Source organism: Brassica oleracea, chromosome C4, assembly GCF_000695525.1.
Source record: "Brassica oleracea var. oleracea cultivar TO1000 chromosome C4, BOL, whole genome shotgun sequence".
Classification (NCBI taxonomy): Eukaryota; Viridiplantae; Streptophyta; class Magnoliopsida; order Brassicales; family Brassicaceae; genus Brassica; species Brassica oleracea.
The window spans coordinates 12,006,494-12,014,743 of NC_027751.1; positions in this window are offsets into that span (position 1 = coordinate 12,006,494).

An 8,250-nucleotide genomic window follows, 5' to 3' on the forward strand; every position below is an offset into this window, starting at 1 on the left:
CGGATTTTTTTTAAAGTTTCGGATTTGGATTTTCGGGTATAGTTGTAGGTTTTTGGTGAAATTTTAGATTTTTAGAAAATATAATTTGGGTATTCAGGTAAAATTCGGGTATGTTTTGGGTTTTCGGGTCTGATTTTGGATAAATTTTTGGGTATTTTTGCGGTTCTTCGGGTATTTTAGAGTTTTCGGGTCCAGTTCGGGTACTTCGGGTCTATTTCGGGTCCTAAATACCCGAACCGACCCGGATCCGAAAATTACCCGAAAATTTTGGGTATTTTACGGGTATTGAAATTATAGACCCGAACCGACCAGGACCCGAAAAGACCCGATCCGGAACCGACCCGAAAAGTTATAGGTACCTATATGAATCTAAATTGCTAGGACCCGAAAGATCCGGACCCGACAATACCCGACCCGAACCCGATCCGAAGACCGGATGCCCAGGCCTATTTCAGAGTAAAGTTGTCTTGGGCTTTTGTATCTTTGGAAGCTGCAACTCGCCAACTCCTAAACACAAGACCGGCTCGCGTTAACCAGAGATTCTGGATTGCGGTTTAACATCATCGGATTGGATCAAACCGGATTCACTAATTTTATTTCATTTTAGTTTTAAAATTATGATATAGTATACCACCCAGTGTGTCACGCTTTCTTTTGGATTTTTGGATATGTTTGTTCTTAGAGCAGGTTTACCGGGTCCCTTAGGTGGGCTTGTTAGCATAATTAAGCCTAAAAAATAAAGAAAAAGAGGGATTAAAGGAAGAGGTGTTGCTTAATTAGGAGCGTGAAGAGACGTCCCTTAGAGACAACGTGTCACGAAATGACTGGGGCATGGCTGCGGTGTCGGGGTTTCGACAAAATCTTTTATTTTTTCCTTTCTATCTTTCGGTTCGTCTTCTCTCTTCTGCGAAAGGCGATTTGAATGGTGATTCTCTCCCTCTTGGTGGCTCTCGTCGACGAACGGCAACGACTCTATCTGTGGGTCTCGGCGAGGAATGATAACAGAGACCTTTCTATCGGTGGCTCTCTTAGAAGAGGCGTCCGGCGACCTCTCTCTCTATCGGTGGCTCTCTGAGACGAAGAACAACGGTGACTGTTGCGGCTGAGGCTAATCGAAAGGTAAAGCTGCGATTTTTGTGTGCATGTCTTAGATTCTTTATGTTTCGATCTTTCAAGTATGCATGTCTTAGATTCTTCATCGTGAATCTTTGAAAATAAATCCTCTGATTTTTTTGATCTGTTGATGTTTTTGTGTCTTTAGGTGGATTGATCAAGAGGCATGATCCAGGTAGATTTGTTCATTCTTCATCGTCAATTTGTAATACATATCCTCTGAATTTTTTTTTTTTTTTTATTTGTTTCTCCCTATTTTGTCTTAGGTCGATTGATGAAGAGGCTGTCCGAGGTAGATTGTGTCTGTGTGTAATTAGGTATATTTTGCTCCTTCTTCATAGTTATTTTTAAATCGTCGAATTTGTTTTGATATGGTGCGATTTTTTTGTGTGGTTAGATGGTTTGATGAAGAGGCATCACACAGGTTCTTGAGACAACGGACGGCACGGTTTTCATATAGGTAAAGCCTATGTTTTGGCTCTGTTTACGTGTGATAAAGCATTGTATACGATGGTGGTTTGAAATGAATTTAATCGTCGGTTAGTGTTAGGTTAGGTAATAAATAGCTTTGGTTATGGTTAGATAGAAATAAATGGTGTGGTGTGGTTATTGTGTTAGATAAATGTCTACTCCGACAGCTTGCTTGTGATCAATGCCTTGTAGGATTCTTAAATCTATTAAAAACGCGTTCTTCTCTTCCCACTTCCTCACTTTTCTTCTTTCATTTCTCTCTTTCTTTATCATCTTTCTGTTATGGATTCTTATCCATCTTCTGAAACTTCAAAATTTGTTGATCTACTTAATAGTCAACAAACTGTTTCTGGCAACTTTGAAGATAGTGTCGAACTATCTTCATCTCAAGTTCCCTTTCTAGGCAGTCTAGGAACCGAAGCTTCAAACTTTGATGGAGACACGGCCGCAGAGCGTAGAGAACGACGGAAATAGACACCAAATGATGATATTGTCCTGATCGGCTTGTGGTTAAACAAGAGCAAGGATCCTGTGGTTGGCAACAAGCAAAAATTAGGAGCTTTTTGGAAAAGAATTGCCGCATACTTTTCGGCAAGTCATGTGGTTGCTGGCTGCGAAGAGAGAGAGAGGCAAGCCATTGCAAGAAACGTTGGCACAAGATCAATGACCTTGTGTGCAAGTTATGTGGTGCGTATGAAGCTGCTACTAGAGAGAAAGCTAGCGAAAAGCTAGCGGCCAGAACGAGAATGATGTTGTGAAACTTGCTCATCAAATATTCTACAACAACCACAAGAAGAAATCCACTCTGGAACACGCTTGGAAGAAACTACGAAATGACCAGAAGTGGTGCGACCTTGTTACTTCTAAAAAGGAAGGGAGCTCGAAGAAGAGGAAGTGTGAGGACGGTGCAGACTCAGAGAGCTCTCAAGAAACTGAGAATAAGCGTCCCCGGGGTGTAAAGGCCGCAAAGGAAAGTGGTAAGAAGAAGGTGGGAGAGGCGAATAATCTGAATGAGTTTCAGACTATGTGGAAAATCAAACAACAGGATTTGGCCGCGAAAGAGAGGTTGTCTAAGATGAATATGCTTGATTGTTTTATTGGAAAAAAAGAACCTCTACCTGAGTATGAAGAAGCACTCAAGAAGAAGCTCATAAATGACTTGTTCTCAAATTAGTTAGTCGTTTCAGGTTTAAGTTTGATCTAAGATGAATCTGTTTCATGTTTAAGTTTGATCTTTTGTTTTCGGTTTAAGTTGATTGTTCTTCTTCCGTTTCAATCTTGTTATGTTTATGTAGTTCTGACATGCATTAATGTAGTTCAAAGTTTAAGCAAAATGTTCTTGTTATGCAAAATGTTCATTGAGAAATGCGGTTATCTAAAATATTCTTGTTCTTGTTATCTTTTTGTTTTTGTCAAAAGTATGTATGTGAAACGTATGTATGTGTGTTGTTGTAGTTCATTGTTCTTGTTATCTAAAATGTTTTTTATCTTGTAATGCAGGTCTTCTACATGTGTGTGTGGGTGTCACGAGACAGTGCAAGCGTGTCACGCTAGTGGAGACAGTGAAAGAGAAAAGCAATGTGTGTGTGTGTGTGTTGTTGTAGTCTTGTGTCACGGGAATCTGTGTGTTGTTGTAGTCTTGTGTCTGTGTGTTTTTGTAGTCTTGTGTCACGAACAAGCAATGTGTGTCTGTATGTGTTGTTGTAGTCTAGTGTCACGAGAATCTGTGTGTTGTTGTAGTCTTGTGTCTTGTGTCTGTATGTGTGTGTCACGAGAAACGTATGTATGTGAAACATTATATATATGCTTCTCTCCATTCTCATATCACATTTTTCTCTTTTATCTCCATCGCAAACAAGATTATAAAACAAGCCTCTCATGGCATCTTTTCCATAAAAGAATTCTATCTCATGTTCTTGTCTCCGTACTTTATCTAAAACAATTCTATTTTGTAATCCCTCATCTCTCTTCATTCTCTTAATACTCTTTCTAAAACAATTCTATCTCATGGCATCTTCTTCTCATAAAGATTTTGAAGACTCGTTTGATGAAACTTTCAATCAATATTTCGAACAAACATTCGAGAATCTGATCATTGATCAAGAAGATGAAAGGATGACAAGGAAAAATGAGTTTTTATCGAAAGAAATCGTGAAGAAGGCCATCTCCGGTTATGGAATGATTATTTCAGTGACACTCCAACATATCCCGAAAATCTATTCCGACGACGATTTAGAATGAACAAGCCATTGTTCATACATATTGTTGATCGCCTCTCCAATGAAGTTTAGTTCTTTCGTCAAAAGAAGGACGGTATCAGAAGGCTTGGTCTGTCTACATTTCAAAAGTGTACAACAGCTATTCGTGTGCTGGCATATGGTTCTGCGCTTGATGCGGTCGACGAATACCTCAATCTCGGTGCAACCACTGCTTGGTTATGTGCGGAAAATTTTGTAGAAGCAATAATAAATTTGTTCGGCGATGAGTACCTAAGAAGACCAACACCTGCTGATCTTCAAGGTATACTTCATATTGGAGAGCTTCGTGAATTTCCCGGGATGATAGGAAGCAACGATTGTATGCATTGGGAGTGGAAGAATTGTCCCACCGCTTGGAAATGACAATATTCTCGTGGTTTGGGAAAACCCACAATCGTTTTAGAGGCGGTTGCTTCATATGATCTCTGGATATGGCATGCGTTTTTTGGACCTTCAGGTACCTTAAATGATATTAATGTTCTTGATCGCTCACCTATCAAGGCCCGAAAGCAGTTTTATTTGCGCAACGTCAAGAAGCTGTCCGAAAAGATGTCGAGCGTGCTTTTGGAGTTTTGCAAGCTCGATTTGCCATTGTTAAAAATCCAGCACTTTCTTGGGATAAAGTCAAGATTGCGAAGATTATGAGAGCATGTATCATACTCCATAATATGATAGTAGAAGACAAACGAGATGAATACACTCAATATGATGTCTCAGATTTCCAACAAGGAGAAGGAAGCGGAAGCTCAAATGTCGATCTCACCTATTCTGCAGATATCCCTACTAATATCGCCAATCAGATGGATGTTCCAACAAGAATTCGTGATAGACACGCGCATCAACAACTGAAAGGTGATTTGGTTGAACATATATGGCGTAAATTTGGAAGTGATCAAGACAACAACTGAGCTTCGATGCCTCTTTGAAATTATTATCGTCTATTTTAGTAATATTTGTTTTTATGTTTTCATGTTTTTATGTTTGTATTTTAAAATCTATGTTTAAATGTTATGTTTGAATTTTTTTTATTTAATAAATAAATTTAAGCTTTGTTTAAAATTTTATGTTTAAAAATAAGTTTAATATTTTTTAATTGTTAAGAACTTTAATTAAGAAACTACCAATAAACCACTATAATTAAGTGTCTCTTAACAAAGTCTCATATCTTAATTTTAATAGTTAAAAAATCATTAAAAACCACTTAAGAGCCACTTAATAATTTTACCAATAAACATGCTCTTATGTTTGACTTTGTTTTATTTAATAAATAAATTTAATCTTTGTTTAAAATTCTATGCTTAAAAATAAGTTTAATATTTTTTATTGTTAAGAATCTTAATTAAGAAACTACCAATAAACCATTATAATTAAGTGTCTCTTAACAAAGTCTCTTATCTTAATTTTAATAGTTAAAAAATCATTAAAAACTACTTAAGGGTTTTACCAATAAACATGCTCTATTAATAGGGAGTTTTTAGGGCGAAGTTCTTAGCGGAATATAAGAAACCATCTCTTAAATTTTAACTAAAAAAGTTAAGAACATGCTCTTAAATAAGATATTAAAGAACCGGTTCTTAGTTTTTTTAGTTATAAATTAAGAGATAGTTTCTTATATTCCGCTAAGAACCTCGTCCTAAGAACCCTCCATTAATCTTGCTCTTTAACTCTCTTGTCATTTTCTTGTTGTCTATTCCACTTTTAGACTATTCCTTATTTCGTTCAGGTTCACATGTTATTTTCAGTAATAATATAGTTTGTACCCAGATTCAATTTTTTAGTTATGGTGTGCCAAGACAATTATGCGGATGATTAATTCGTAGAAATATAATATCACTTGACAACAATATTTTGGCAAATTCAAATTCAGGTAAATCATTAAATAAAAATAAAAATAATTAGCTTCATGTTATAAATCAATTAGTGGATGTCCATAACCGACCCGGTCCATAACCGGTCCGGTCCATAACCGGCCCATACAACTAGAGAGTTTTGGCCACGACTTGGAGAGAGAGAGAGTGTCGGCCATGACATGGAGAGAGAGAGACGGTTTGGAGAAAAGGAAACCATCTTTTCTTTTTCTTATAATTGTTATCTTTCCATTATTATATATTAGTAGTTTTTCTAATCCTAGAGGGTTTAGGTTTTGGATACTTTCTTTTTTACTTATCTTGTAATCCCCTATATAAGGAAACACTTATTCATTAATGAAATATAGAAACATTCCGCTCTAAATCTAAGTGTTTCACAACACGTTATCAGCACGATTGTTCTCTGCAATCTAAGCTAAAATCGCCAACCCCTTAAACCCTAACCTAGCTAGCGACTTTAACCTAATCCCGACGAACCCTAATTCGTCCCAGTTCGCGTTCCAACTCGTCAGCATCCGATCAGCTCCAACCCTAAGGTGTTCCTGATCCTAGACGACCTCAGCTTCCCGTTCGCATCACAGCCAACTCGCGTTCCCGATTAACCAGCTCGCAATCCTGATCAGCCGCTTGCAAACCCGATGGGAAGCAGCTCGCGAAACCGATAAGAAGCAGACGCGTCCCGTCCCGTTCAGCTCGCATCCGACGACAGCCAGCTTGCGTCCGTCCGTGTGCAGCTCGAGGTTCATCCATTCTCTTTGGTGGTCCGGTTTCAACCCTAAAAACAAAGGTATACCGTTTAATCTGAGAACATAATGATCAAACCCTAAAACCCAAATCCATTATTATGGAAATCCTATGTACTTGATAAAACCCTAAAAATTGGTATAACCTAAAACTGATCATCTCATAATCACTAGATTGAAATCGATTCCTTAGAACATGATTGATTGTTTTATTGATTATTATGATCTGAATTAAGAAACCCTAAATCTGGAATCGAAACCCTAGAAACCCTAAATCTTAAATCGGTTTTTTTTGATGTCCTTATCTGATCGATTGATCATTGAGGTTTCTAGATTGTTCTTGTTTTGATTGAATGATTGATGATCTGAGGTTGTAGGATTGATAGATTGATTGTATAATCTGAATCTCGAAATTGAATCCTAAAGGCCTTGAAAACTTGATCACATATGGCTAAAATCGAATTCTAGTATTGTTTAAATCAAAACCCTAGATTTCATAATTGAAACCAATTGATTAAGGTTGTTTGCATAACATATAAAACTGAATATGAATTGCATTCGTCTTGTTTTAATTATCAACCAGCATGACATATAGATCGTATAAACTTGAATAGTTTGCATCATAAAATTGTATGGCCGTGTGGCCTGTCTATTTGTCACATATAGAATCTAATGATTGTTCGCACCATTGTCGATTAGATTGTTTGAAACATGATTGTATAAGACTTGATTGTGGCCGAAAATTATTGATTGCCTTGCGGCCACATGATCACACTGTGAAACCCTAAATTACGAATGATAATGTGATTCAGATGTCGAAAATCTCAAACCTAGACTATGCTGCCCTTAATCTCTCCGGAGACAACTATTTGCAATGGGCACTTGAAACAACGATTAACTTGAGGTCAAAGGAACTCGGTGATGATATCATCGAGGGCAACAATGAGACTGATAAGAATCGGTACAGGGCTATAAGTATTATACGCCACCATCTCATTGAGGATCTTGTGAGAGAAAAGAAACCGTGAGATATGGTACATGATCTCGAGGTCTAAAGGTGTTCATGTTTCCTACTAACAGCATTCGATCATAGCTTGTTACACAAGGATACTCACATAGACCATGGAACAGATTATAAGGAGATAGACTCCTATGTGGTGGATGCTGCTACAAATTCGAAATTGATAAAGGTCTGGTCATAAGAAAGAAATTAGATACTGATGTAGTAAGCAGCATATGGATCACTGGATAAAGAACAACATTGTTCCTAAGCTGTTCATGGACAAAGAACAGCATTGTTCCCAAGCTGTACATGGATAAAGGACAACATTGTTCCTAAGTTGTTCATTGATTGAAACAAAGCAGCTGCATATAGTATGTAATACTAGTAAATGAATTGTATAAGGACAATCCAAATTCAGTCCATACATATACTTATAAAAGAGATTTGAATTCTTTGTGTTTACTTTATACTAAACTAGCCTAAAGAAAGGTTAATTAGTTGATACAGATTATTTATTAAAATCTGTGTGGGTGTCTGGCTAGAGGTGTCCGGCCCTTCTTCTTTGATCATGGCTAGTGGAAAAGAAAGATCAGCCATCATGATTGTCGTCCATAAGCTCGTGTAGTCGAGGTCCATGACCTAATAGATCTTCCGGTGCGTGGTATGATCCATGGCAACAAAGGTCATGGGACACCAACAAGGTATGGATAAAAGACTACAATAGCATTACCGAATGCAAGAGAGATTACTGATCGAGATCCATGAGTGTGTTCGGCCGAAGAGCCATAGCTTGA